Below are 13,929 nucleotides of genomic sequence, written 5' to 3'. Positions count from 1 at the left end.
TGTTGATCCTGCGGCCAGCAGCCTATTAAAGCCAGAAATGAGTGTGACAAATGCGACTGCTGTGGTGGTGGGCATATTCAGCGCCCCCTTTCCCCGAGCTGCGCATCCTTTAGAGACCAGCTCATTAACTCACTGCAAACCCAGGAGGGGCCGAGGCTGGTCAAGGAGGCTGCAGAGTGGGTCCAGGGCTGGATGAGAACGCCAGAGGGTCGCTGCTTCTGTGGTTTGAGACCCGGAAAGGGGGGAAAGGAGGGAAGGGTATGGACCCCTCCCAGCACCATTACCCCAGTCATGGAGAAGATGGCTCCTCATGAAGACCTGTGACTTGCTGACACCACTGTATTGTGACACCCGGAGGTAACAGTGTATTCTGATTGCCCGCCCAGAGGGATGACCTGGTTTGGGTCAGAGCCAAGGTTCAGAAGTCTGCCCGCTGTGTCCCAGGGCCTGCCGGGAGGGAGCAGACCTGGGATTCCTCTGGCCCATTAGGCTCTGTCTCCTACCTGTGTGACCTCCTGTCTTCATGATGTTTATTTCAAAGAATCTAATGGAGGACCACGGAAACCCTTTGCAAACAGTAAAGCTCGAGTTGTTTTCTTCCCTGCCCCAGTATACCGAATCGGATGCAAGAATGTCAGAGGATGGCCAGTCAGGAAGGTGTGGAGAAAACGCCATCCCGGCCTCCTCTTCCCAGGCTTGGTGGCCCAAGGCGGCCTTAGAGGAATACTACTTCTTCTCGGGCATCACTGCGTGTCTAGGTCGCTCCGGAGCCCCTTGGATAAAGCAAGAGCATGTCCCCCGCCCCCGCAAGCCCGGGTCCCGCGACCCGGCGGCACCCTCCGCTCCGGCCGGCAGGTGGCAGCACCCGCCCGGATTGGGGTCGGGCTTCGGCGACCGGCGCAGCCGAGCGATCACTAACTTTCTCCCGGTGGCGTTCCCGTCTCTCCGGGGCCGCGGCCGGCGTCAGATTCCCCGGCAGCGGCGGAGGCGCGGGCGCGCGGCCCGGCCCGGGGCGCTAATTAACAAGCCGTGCGGCTCGCCGAGTCCTCTTTGCTGGAGCTGCGGGCCCCGGGCCCCGAGGGGCGGAGGAACGTGTCCCCATTCCACCCCTGTGCCAGGGTGACCGGTTTCCCACCCTCCAGCCGCACGCTCGGACCCTGCTGCTCTCATTTAACCCACTTGCGGTCTCACCACCCCGGCGCGGAGCAGTAAAGACGCCGGCGAGGGCTGCAGGCGTATGGGCCTCCAGGCGCGGGATGAAGGGGACAGGCAGGCCCCTAAAACCATCCCCAGGCCCAGGCCGGCCTGAGGGTGCTTAGCAGAGCCTTATTGTCCAAAGCACCTCGCGCAGCTGTCTCCTGAAATCTCCCAGCTCTGAGAAAGCTTGCAGGAGGCAGAGCTAGAATTTGAGGCTCAGAGGTTGAGCCCCTCGCTCAACCAACAGGCATAATCCCACGCTCTGGACCCCTAGTTCAGTGCCCCTCCGACTGCCTGCAGTGCCTCGGTTAATGACGCCTCGGGTCTTTAGATAGTTATCGTCAACTCTTCTTCAGATGGTCAGTCTCTCTGTCCTTGGAGAGGGTGAAGGGAGGGGCAGGGGAAGGTTTAGGAGCCTCCATTAAGGAGCCACCAGGGCTAGAAATTGGATGGGAGGGGGACAGCCAGGGCGGCTGTGACAAAGGCACTCCAGATCAAGAGGAACGTGTCCCAGAAACAGGAGAGGGAGCTGGGTGGCAGCGATGACCCGAGGCCACATGAGGTGGACAGGAGAGACCCTAGAGATGGTGGGTGAGAAGGAGGAAAACGCAGGAGGTGCTGAGGCACTGTGGGCCGGCACCCTGACTCCTTCCTGGAAAGGGGAGACTTGGCTGGTAGCTCCTTCATCCCACTGGCAGAACTGAGGCTGCACCCAGCTGGGGCCCAAAGAGCCTCCTCCCTTTGCTCCCCACCATCCCCTCCCCATCACTCAGATTCCAATACAATTTCCAGCTAACCAGCATGTCGATAGAACAAGTCGGGCAGCCGGATTGCTGGCCAATTACAGGAAATCATTCTGCTCCACAGCTCAGCGCCCAGGGAGAGAGAGAGAGGGAGGGAGGGAGGGAAGGGATGTGAGGGAGCAGGCACCTAGCTTGCAGGCTGGGAAGGTGCTCTGGCTTTGGGTGGGGCATGCAGTTCCCAGGGAGGGACTGGGGTAGGAGAGCTGGGATGGATAGGGAGGCTTCTGGGGCTGGGGGGTGTGGGCCAGCAGGGGTTCTTCCTCATCAGAGCTCTCATTCCCCAAGCCACAAAGATGAGCACCAGGAGGAAAGGTGTCTGATTGGAGTAGAAGGGGGCAGAAGGGCAGATATTGATTGAGATCAGTCTCCTCCAGAGTCCGGTGTTTGGGAATGAGGTTGGTACCCAGGCCTCCCTGGCCCAGGAGAACTCTGAAGGATCATCCCAATACCCAGAAGTGGGGCCCACATGAGCAGGACCTGTGCTTTACATCCAGCCATGGACCAAGGGGTCCAGATCCTCCCAAGGGATCCTGGGGGGACAAGGAGAAGGGGTTTAAAGAGGAGGCAGGGAGGAAAGGTGCTGCAGCCTGCAGCTGAGTGCTCCAGCAACAATCACACTTGGTAAAGGGATAAGTCTGGAAGCATCCTTCAAGACTCCAGAAGGTGGGACACAGAAACATGGGAGGGGGACAAAGAGTTCCCCACTTACCTTCCCAGCCCCTCTGCCTGGCCTTCAAGAGACTTCCACTCCTCTCAAAGGGCCCCCTCCCCCGCTCTCTCCATCCATCTGAATCTCTCCCTACCTCCCTTGATGAGCCAGATGCCTCTATCCCCCACCCCACTCCCACCTGCATCCCTCATCACATCTTTCCCAGAACTGCCTTAACTACCTCCTGGCCTCGCCACCCAGCAGACCCTGAGGTCCCCCCGATTCCCAGCACCAATGATTAGCTCCCTGGAGCGGTGCTGGGGCTCTATCCCAAAGTAGTGAAAGGTCCTTGACTTATAGGAATTTCTCCAGGGACTAACTCCACCCAGCGACTGACTACTGTTGCTCTGTTTGTCTTGAACCCCAAAATGAGTTAGGGGTCACCCGGTGATCCCTTCCCCTGCTCCAGGCTGTAGCCACCTCCCGGAAGCCCCCTCCCCGATTCCTCAGCATCTTTCTGCTCCTTCTCCCCATTCTAAACTCTCTCCTTCAAACCCCCATCAAAGGTGGGGCCTGGATTAGATTCATCCCCTCCCGCTCCCCCCGCCCACCGCATCCCCCCTTGGTCATCCCAAGGGTACACAGCCAGGCAGACACCCCGGAGAGAAGATAGATCTCTGCGCCCGGTGCACCAGCACGCAGCTGTGCTCAGGTGAAACGCCGCCGAATGAATGCAGTTGACTGGCAAGGCCGGCTTCAAAGTGGTGGGTGCATCGAGAGGGAGGGTCAGGGGTCTGGCCACTCCTACCCCAGGATTCCTGCCCGAGCCACAGGCTTGGACGTCCTCAATGGGGTTGTCGGGGCTGGCCCCTTTGTACAAAGCAGGCGCCCTGGGCTCTGAGAGATTGAGATCAAGCCGCGGCTCGGACCTGGAAGAGTCGCCTTTCGCGGGCCCTCCCTCGGGCGCTGGCCTCTCGTGGGCCTAGGGCCCAGTGCTCGGCGATCCGGAAGAGGGCGCCCCTCCCGCCCTCCCTCCCGCCCTCGTCCTCGGTGCCCCCGGCCCGGGCGCGCAGCGCTCCGCTGCCTACAGGCTCCGCGCCATCGATCGGGCCGCGGGGACCCGGGCGCATCGCCCCTCCACCCCTCGCTTTTCGCTTTTAATTGAAGTTTGTTTGAGCAGAGTGCAGAGCGGGCAGAGGCAGAAACCAAATATTTAGTTGCTGCAAATTGGCACCTCCAGATCAATTACCCGGCCCGTGTCAAGGCCTGCGCCGCCCCCAGCGCCCCGCGGAATCTCAATGTCGGGCTGCCCCCGCCCGTGCGGCCCGCGCCGCCCGCCTCCATCCCGCTGCACGTTTCTCATCAGCTCCAGCCATACATCACCCGTGGCCGCGAGGGGAACAGATTTTCAATGGGAAAAGTTCCCCGGGAGGGTCCTCGTTGCTGATTCCCGCTGCGCCCTGTGCTGTCCGCCCTCCACCCCTCACCCGGCCTGTCAGATTAGATGGGAACAGCCCGGGAGGAAAGAGTGAGATAGAGGGACGTCCAAGGCAAGGACTTTGGGTCACATGGATTGACCCAACCTTAGTAAGTCCTCTTATCCTCTGAGTGACTCAGGAGATGTTCCTTATGCTCCTTGAACCTCAGTTTCACCACCTATAATATGGGGCTCAACCTTCACCTTGCGGAGTTGTTGTGGGGGGCTAACACTGCAGAGGGACCTTGCCCGGCTCTGGGCTGGCACATCGTCCCTCTACTTCTTAGCTCTGCTAGGGGATGAACATTCTTCTAGAATGAAATGAGGGACCTTGGGTTTGTAAGCACTTCAACCAAACTACTAGAGAGTACCCAAGGGAGAGCAGGGGGCGGGCGGCCAGCCCCCTAGAGTCCCTGGCAGAAGCTGGGCAGGCCGGGGCATGTGGGTGCAGGCTCCATCAGGGAAAGCTTTCACCAACAGCCCGGGTGCATCAGGGCGCAATCGGAGGAGGAATTGCTTCTCTAGTACCAAGGACAGAGAGTTAGCTGGGCCTGAAGGTGGGCCGTGACCTCAGAGGTGGGCCAGGGGAGTGAAACAGGAAGGAAGGGGGCAGGGCACAACTTTTGAAAAACTGACATAGCCCAAGGACACAACATAAACTGATTAGAATTAAGTGGGTCCAAGATGGCAGACAAGCCAACTTCAGCTAGCCCTTGATCCTCAATCAGCAAGCTAAATGACACACCCATAGTCACCATGACTGTTCCAAGGCACCATCAAAAGACCAAAAATTGGGCAGTGGCCCAGTTCCTGGAAATCTTCAACCTTTCCTCAAATTGTTGACGTAATGCTCCCACTCATTAGCCTATGAAGTAATCCAGCCCATAAAAGCTAACCATGCCCTATTTCACAGGGCTGCACTTGCCCTCTGCGAAGGCCCACACTCTGTCTAAGGAGTGTGCTTCTCTGTGAATCAATCCGCTTCTTACCTATCCCTTTGTCTCTCACTGAATTCTTTCTGCAATGAGATATCAAGAAACTGTGCTTCATTACTGTGGGTTTTGGCTGGGAGTTCGAGTCCTAGCCCTGTGGGTTAGAGTCCAAATCTGAGGTAAATGGTTTCAGAAGGAGGCTGGAGGGATCTGAAGGAAGGGCACCAAAAACTGGGTACCAGGAGGTCATGCCCATAGTGGGGGCATGGGGGCGAGCCCTACGGAGGAATCGGAAAACTGGGCTGCATTTGAGGCCTGCCTTTTTCCTGCTGTGTGACCCTGTGCCAGTTACTTAATCTCAGTTTTCCCATGTGTAAAATGGGGTTGACACCCTCTCCCTCCCAGAGCCTTTGTGAAGAATAAAGGAGATGATATCTGGGAGAGACGAGGAAACTCCCAGACGGACTTGGAGGGAATGGTGTTGAGTCTGTGTGAGTTCCCATGCTCAGCTCACTTCCATTCCAAGAGCTTCCTTGAGGGAACTGGAGTTAAATCGTTTGGCATTTTTAAATGGCTGCCCTGTCAAACAAAGTGACAGGCGCTCTGAGTGGAAGCAGAGGTGTGGAGGGAGGCAATGGGTGCCAAGTTTCTTGCTCTGAGAGCCCTTCCTTCACCCATCTCACCTTAAAGAAAGAATCTCCGAGCTGTCTGTCCCTCCTTCCCACCTCCACCTCCCCTCAGCCAGAGACCTATGTCCCCACCAAAGGGCAGGAGTCACCCATGCCTGGAGGAAGATTTTCTCCTATCAAGTCCTGATGGAAGTCAAGGCTAAAGCCCCCGTGTTAAGTAGACTCACTCCTCAACTTCTCGATTTTCCCAGCTGTGAAATGGGACCACAGATGGTGAGCCAGTAATTACAAGGTGGCTTTTGGACTGGTGGGCAACCTCTAAAAGCTTCTGAATCCATTGCCCCACCCTCCACACACCTCCTACCCACCTCTTTCCCACACCTGCAACAAGATTGTCTCCACTGGCAAAAACCCCACCAGCCTCTTTGGGGATGGCCACCACCATTTGTCAAGTCAGGAAGTCCATCTGATGGTCTACCTTAAATGTCTCACTGCTTCCTTCAGGGAAAAGTTAAAGAACGAACAACAAAAGATAAACGCTCACGGAGAGGCGATGCCACACTATTTTTTAAAAAATCCCTTCAAAGAGGGTGTGGGGTGGGAATTACCTTTGGACACAATGCTCTTTACACTAAACATCTTGGCGATAAATATAGCTGTGTAATTCTTTTTTCTCCTTGGCAGAGAGAAAGGCTGAGGCTGGGCAGCAAGGCAGAGGGACCCGAAAATATAAATCAATATGTGACTTTAATATATGTGCTCTCGGTGTCTGTGTGTGCTGGGGGATTATTAGTAACCTTGATTCCAGCTCAGTGTCCATGTGAGGCGGGGAGACGCACGGCCCCCAGGGAGGAGAAGAGAAATTAGGAAGCCAAATTCTTCTCCTGATTGACACCCGGGTAAACATTATCCCCGGCAGAAGAAGAAGAAAAAAAGATCAATGCTGGGTATTTTTATCACGTTCCAGGACGGACAGGGAGGGAAATTAAAGAAACAGTCCCCTAGCCTCATTGAATATGCTTACCTCCAAGGAGGAGGCAAAAGGGGTGGAAGCCAGGTGGGGAGGGCGAGGGGAACGGTCAGTGGGTGCATCCCAGGGGGCATGGCCATTGCTTCTCTCACCCTGGGGCACTTATGTGAGCGGCAGCAGGTACAAAGGAGTCAGCCCGTTAATGACAGGGCAAAGGCACCAGCTTTGGTGGGGGAATCATAGGCCATGGAGTCTAACATGAGATCAGACTCTGGGTTCGACGGAGGGCCAAGAGGCATTAGTCTTAATGGGGTTGTTGGGGATATTTCTAGCAGGAGCTTTCCAGAGCATGGAGGGGGAGTGGCTTCGGTGGGGGCTGGGGGGAGTGAGTGGCCCAGGAGTGATCAGCACCAACACGGAGAGAAAGAGGCATCTCTCTGGTTGTTGTTCAGTTGCTCAGTCCTGTCCGACTCTTTGCGACCCCATGGACTGCAGCACACTAGGCTTCCCTGCCCTTCATCATCTCCTGGAGTTTGCTCAAACTCATGTCCATTGAGTCGGTGATGCCATCCAACCATCTCAACCTTCGTCATCTTCTTCTCCTGCCTTCAGTCTTTCCAAGCATCAGAGTCTTTTCCAATAAGTCCAATCTGGATTGTCTTGGAAAGTGGGTCTCTGTTCTACAGACAGGAAAACCTGGCCTCCATCCCTTGTTTCTGGCCTCCACCTCCTCCTGGCTATATGACCTTGACTAAGTCATTTGACCTCACAGAGACTCACCTGTCTTATCAGTAAAATAAGGCAGATAGGCTCTGCTTTTCTCATTTCACAGAATTTTTAATGGGATTATACAAAACCCTGAAGTGGTAAGGAGTTATTACTACCTAGAGCAACTCTGTGCAATAGAAATATAACATAAGGCATGTGCATGATTGGCAAGATTCTAGTAGCCGAATTAAAAGAGTACAAAGATGGACATCCCTTGTGGTCCCATGGTTAAGAATCTGCCTTGCAATGCAGGGGACATGGGTTTGATCCCTGGTCAGGGAACTAGGATTCCATTTGCCATGGAGCAACTAAAGGATTCCTCATAGTGCAAGACCTGATGCAGCCAAATAAATAAATAAATTTTTTTAAAGTAAAAATAAATGGGCAAAATTAATTTAAACCATATTATAAAAATTCAATCCAGTCTATCTAAAACATTATTGTTTCAACAAGTGATGCTAGTTACATTACAAGTGCTCAGTGGCCACATGTTGTTGTTCAGTTGCTAAGTCATGTCCAACTCTTTGTGACCCCTATGGGCTTCTTGGGATTCCCCGGTGGCTCAGAGGGTAAAGAGTCTGCCTGCAATGCGGGAGACCTGAGTTCGATCCCTGGGTTGGGAAGATCCCCTGGAGAAGAAAATGGCAACCCACTCCAGTATTCTTGCCTGGGAAATTCCACGGATGGAGGAGCCTGGTGGGCTACAGTCCATAGGTTTGAAAAGAGTCAGACACGACTGAGCGACTTCTTTCTGGACTTCCTAGGTGGCACTGCTGCTGCTGCTAAGTCGCTTCAGTCGTGTCCGACTCTGTGCGACCCCACAGACGGCAGCCCACCAGGCTCCCCCATCCCTGGGATTCTCCAGGCAAGAACACTGGAGTGGGTTGCCATTTCCTTTTCCAATGCATGAAAGTGAAAAGTGAAAGTGAAGTCGCTCAGTTGTCTCGGACTCTTAGCAACCCCATGGACTGCAACCCACCAGGCTCCTCCGTCCATGGGATTTTCCAGGCAAGAGTACTGGAGTGGGGTGCCATTGTCTTCTCCTAGGTGGCACTAGTGGTAAAGAACTCGCCTGCCAATACAGGTAGACATCAGAGACACAGGTTCAATCCCTAGGTTGGGAAGATCCCCTGGAGGGGGGGACAGCAACTCACTCAAGTATTCTTGCCTGGAGAATCCCATGGACAGAGGGGCCTGATGGGCTACAGTCCATAGTGTCACAAAGAGTCAGACACAGTGGAAGTGAATTAGCACGCACGCATAGATTGCAGCATGCCAGGCTTCCCTGTCCTTCGCTGGCAACATATTGGACCAGTATAGATCTAGAACAAAAAACTCACAGGCAAGGGGTTTCTGTTGCCTTAACAGTGGGGAGAGGCCCCTGTGAAGTGCAAGGTAGAGCACCCCTTTTCAGAAAGGCAATTTTGTGGCTGCAAATGGGCACCCCCAGGAGGCTTCCTGGGGGAGGCGGAGTGACAGTAGTGGTCCTCCCCTCAGTAAGCCCACCGCAGGTCCCCAGACCTGGATAGGACCTGGGGCTGGGGTGGACACTGAGCTCCCTGTCTGGCCACCCCCCCACCCCCAGCCCTTGGAGCAGCCTGGGGTGGAGAGAAGAACCTGCCAGCTGGACTTGGAAACTCTTCAGTCCTGGTGCTTCTGCTTCCTGGCTGTGAGATCGAAGGCAAAGGGATGGTCTTGATCAACGCCTTTTCAGCAGGGGTGGAAAGATTTCTTACACAATGCATCCGAAGCTGTGAGCATGGGGTGTGGGAAAGAGAATGTGAGGCGGGAGGACAGGGGAGTCCCTTCCAAGGCTACCCCACCCTGAGGGGCTTTTGCTGGGCATGTTCGCAGAGTCTGCAGGGCCCACCCTAACTCCTGGGGGAGGCCAACTTCTGCTGCAGGAAGATGGCCAGGACGGAGGCCCATAAAAGGTGTGATTCCCCAGGAGTCACCCAGCAAACCCAGCTTAGCTGGGAGTTCCCTGCTTTGGGGCCAGGACACCTGGGTCTCACTTTTCAGCTGCTTTCAGCACTAGGATTTGTTGAAAGGAATGAACAGGAATGTTTCAGGGCAACTTGAGCGATGGCAGGGAGGCAGCCTTCCTGGGTCTGCTGATGCTGGGAGCCGGGGAAGGGGGCCTGGCAGCCTGGAGCTCTTACCAGAGCCTGTGCCCAGGTGGCCCCAGCCCCTATTACCCACCAATTCCCGAAGTCCTGGCTGCAGAATTGTCCTGCCAGGGGAGGGATGTGGGGAGAGGCACCAGGCTCCCCGGGACCAAGTGCTGCAATGAGCCTTCAGTGACAGCTTTTGCAGACTCTGCAACGAAAAGGGAGAGCTGGGATTTCAGGAGATCTGAATCCTAGGAGGTCCAGCAAACGAGCTTCAGGAGATGCCTGGACACATCTCCTGTTTCCATCACTGAAGGCAAAACTTTGAGTCTGTGCTTTTTTCTAAGTTAAGGGTCTAAGCTTTTGTCAGGGCTTAGAGGCATCTGTGACTCCTGAAAGAATAAGAACCACTGCTCTAGGCACACACACTCACAAATACACACATACACTCACACATATACTCACAAATACACACATACACTCACATAGACACACAAATATGTATATGTATAACCACATGTACAGGCTTCCCTGGTGGCTCAGATGGTGAAGAATCCACCAGCAATGCAAGAGACCTGGGTTCGATCCCTGGGTTGGGAAGATCCCCTAGAGGAGGGCATGGCAACCCACTCCAGTATTCTGGCTTGCAGAATCCCCATGGACAGAGGAGCCTGGTGGGCTACAGTCCATGGGGTTGCAAAGAGTCAGACATGACTGACTAAGCACACACACAACTACACATACACCCATGTGCACACACGCTCCCTCTTGTTTCAGGTCTCTTGGCTCCATCCCGCGCAGTTCTGCCTCCGTGGACATCCTCTCTCCAAAAGTGCTATAGTGACTTCTCTGGTGGTCCAGTGCTTGGGACTCTGCGCTGTCAGTGCAGGGGGTGTGGGTTCTATCCCTGGTCAGGGAACTAAGATCCTGCATGCTGTGCAGTGTGGCCGAAAAAAAAACCCAACTGCTATTAGCCCATTCTTCCCAGTTAGAGACTGGCAATGACGCCAGTGCCTACCAAATTCAACTGTGGACTCCTGCCTTTGGCATTCAAAGAGCCCCCCTAACATCTCGACCTCTCTTCCTGCCACAAAGAGGAATCTGTTTCCAGCCCAGCTTGTGGCTCCAAGTAACCTGCCATATACGGTCGACACTCCCTGTCTCTGCCCCGGCCATTTCTCCTCCTGGGACATCCTTCCTTTCCACCCCCCCTCCCCCACCCCTCCACTTAACTGGAATCTCAAGGCCTGCAGGACCTGGCTCACATTGCCGCCTCCTCCATGAAGACTTCCTCAGCCTCATTAGAGTGTCTGCGTTCCTCTAGTCCATCTCCCATGGTCCTTTGTGTGTCCCAGGCCCTGGACCCTCATCTCTCACAACCTCAGACTCTGGGTCACCAGATAGCACTTAGCTTGTCACCCAGTGAAAACTGTAAGCCCCTGGAGGGCCTATAGGGTGGTGTCCCTGAATCCTCTCTGAATCCATCTCCCACCATCACATTTCCTGTCCCACTCACCTCCCCCAAGCCCCCAAGGTAATACCAAGGTCGGGTGAGAGAGAAAAACAGATGAAGCCACATTTTGCAAATCACAACGTATACCCCGCTCAAGTGCTACCTTCCTCCTAAGACTCCTCCTGGACTCCCGCCCGCCCTTGGCTCTGATCTGTCTGGTCCCTCCCCATCCCCCCAGGTCCAGATGTCGAGACCCTGAGTGGCTAGATGGGAGAGACATGTGTCTCTCTGTCTCTGAGTCTGGATCTTGTCTGTGTTCCCGGGAGACATCTGGCCTCCCCCATCAGACTGAGAATGGGAGGACCTACCTTTTCTGTTTTTTCTTTTTTTTCCTTTCTTTCCTCTCCCCATTCCATCAAATAAGGATTTCAAATAGCTCTCAGAGATACACGTGACAAGATACAAAATGAGAGAGGAAGTGGGGATGGAAGAGTCTTGCTTTCTCCTTCCCCACGCACGGTCTCTGGCACCCAGCAAAGGGCAGCTTTCAGAGCCGCCCATCCTGAGCCCGTTCATCCTCCTTCCCCGGGACCTCAGGTGCAGATGTGGCCAGCGCCCTCCTCCCTTGCCAACCCACCAGGCTCAGTCCGCTGCCAACCCTGGCCCTAATAGCCCAGCTCACCCGACCCGGCCCTTCATGCTCTGGCTCCTTCTCCCTCCTGCTCCCATCTGCAACCACAGCACATCTCAGCTGTCTGATTAACTCAATTGATTAATTAAGCTCTAATGAGCGCTGTGACTCACCCCTGCAGCTGCTGACCAGGAGGCCAGTGGTGCCAGGAAAGCACCAGGGCCATGGGCAGGGGCTTAAGAGGGCCCAGGGGGCAGGAAGCTCAGTGTTTGGTGTCCCTGGTAAGGGAAGCACAAACCTTGCCCAGGGCTATGTCTCCTCCAGAGCCCTGGTGGGTGAGGGATGTCCTGGGGGCTCTCTGGGCCAAGGGGTCAGTTCCAGAATGATACAGTTAGCATCTACCTGCTGAAGGTGGGAGTGGCGGGCAGGAGGTATTGATTGGCTGAGAGGTGCAGAAAGGGGACTAGACCCCCTCAGAGTCTCACTCTGGCTCCCAGGCCTTTGCCTGCCGAGACCAAGCAGGCTGTGTGGAAACCAGACCTGACCATAGGAGACAGGCTTAGCCTTCCCAGCAGAGCCAATTCTGAGGTTTCTCCCACCCACAGAACTCCTTCCTAGCCAGGCATGTGGTCCAGGCACTTCCCCTGGACCTGGTTGCGGGCTCTCAATCCCAAATAACCACAGGGCTCTGCAGAATTCCAGTTCCCCATACTGCCAGCCTCCACCACCAACCCTGACCACTGAATCACCCCTCCTCCAGACTCTATCCCCTTGTCTGGGTTCGGGAACAAATGCCCTGCATTAACAACGATAATCAGTGGAATGGAATCTTCCATCTCATAAAGTACAACTGCATCCATATTCTCCAGAATCTTGAGAGGCAGAGCCAGCGCTCATTTCTAGAAGTGAGGAAACGGAGACTTCAGCTTGCCCTACCTAGATGACAACTGGGTTTTCCTCCTTGCTTCTCAGCCATTGAATTCATCTTGAGAAAACACTTCCTCTTGGAGCTTTGAGTCCTCCGCTTAGAGTTCCCTTCAGCCAGGAAGTCCCTTGCCTACCCAGCTGTAGGGAAGGGCCCTCCTATCTTGTCACTGATGTTAAGTCATTCATACTTGCCGTTGGGCCATGAGGCCAGCGCCACCCTCTCCATCGCTCCTCATCCCTGCCTCCTGCTCAGGGCGTCACACCCAGCAAGGACATAAGGAGCATGCGCAGAAGGAAGGAAAGAAGAAAGAAATGAATGAATCACCACAAGTGGAAGGTATTCTGGTCCCCCTTCTAGGGCTGGGAGGAAGGACAGAGCAAGGCGACCAGTGTGGGCGTTCCAGCCATGAGTCAAGCAGGCAATACACCGCGTGCACGGCCCCTTGGACTGGAGCAAGGGGTAAGCCCCTCCCCTTCCCTCTGCAGGGAGAATATGGCGGGACTGGCCCAGGGAACCATGGGAGATGGAGTGGGCCGGGCAGGAGAGGGTGGGGAGGATGTAGCTCTGGGGTACTGAGGCTCCTTCAGGGGAGACAGCAGACCTAGCGGGGAGACAGAGCGCTGGCTGGAGAGGAAGACCTGGTGGGAGTCCTAGCTTTGCTTAACCGCTTGGTAGATTTTGGCCACGTGGCCTCCTCAGTTAGGCCTGTGAGCTGAGAAAGTCTAATGACGTGGCCTCTGGACCTGCTGTCCTCTTTTGTGGGCTGGGAGCCCTTGGGCCCCAGGAGACATCGGTAGCCAGAGGAAGAGAGTGCGATGGCGGGGGACAACAGGAGCGGGGTTTGTGACACCCCGACTGCTGCGGTGGGAGGGGCAGTCGCCATCAGGAGCCTTTGATCCCCAGGAAGAGCGCCCCCTCCCCTCCATTGCCCTCAGCCCCTCTGCTATTGCCACTCCTCAGGTTCAGTTACCAGCTCACCTTTCAAATCGGGCTCCAGCCCATAACTTTACTGGAGAAAATGATTATGTGACTATTTCAACCTTGCTCCAAACACCGTTTTAATTGGTTCTGGGAAAAGGCGATTTGGGCACCAGAGGGGCTATGAGGGGGCAGGCGAGGACACAGCGGCAGACTGGGGGTGTCAGGCAGCAAGCCCACCTGCCCCTGAGCCTTGAGTGGCCATAGAAGCTTCTCAGCCACTGCCCAGACCCCCACCCTCTCCCTGATGCTCACCTGCATCCTGGGTTAGCCTCAGCAGGAAAGAGGCCATGGTGCTAGTGGTAGTTGGGGGCTTCCCAGGCAAGCATGTTGGGGGAGCAGACAGGATGCCACATCCCCATTTCCTGCCCAAAGCACCGCCTGAGTCTCTTAGAAAACTGCT

The sequence above is a fragment of the Budorcas taxicolor genome, chromosome 19, assembly GCF_023091745.1.
Source record: "Budorcas taxicolor isolate Tak-1 chromosome 19, Takin1.1, whole genome shotgun sequence".
Classification (NCBI taxonomy): domain Eukaryota; kingdom Metazoa; phylum Chordata; class Mammalia; order Artiodactyla; family Bovidae; genus Budorcas; species Budorcas taxicolor.
Note: the sequence above shows the minus strand (reverse complement) of the source record.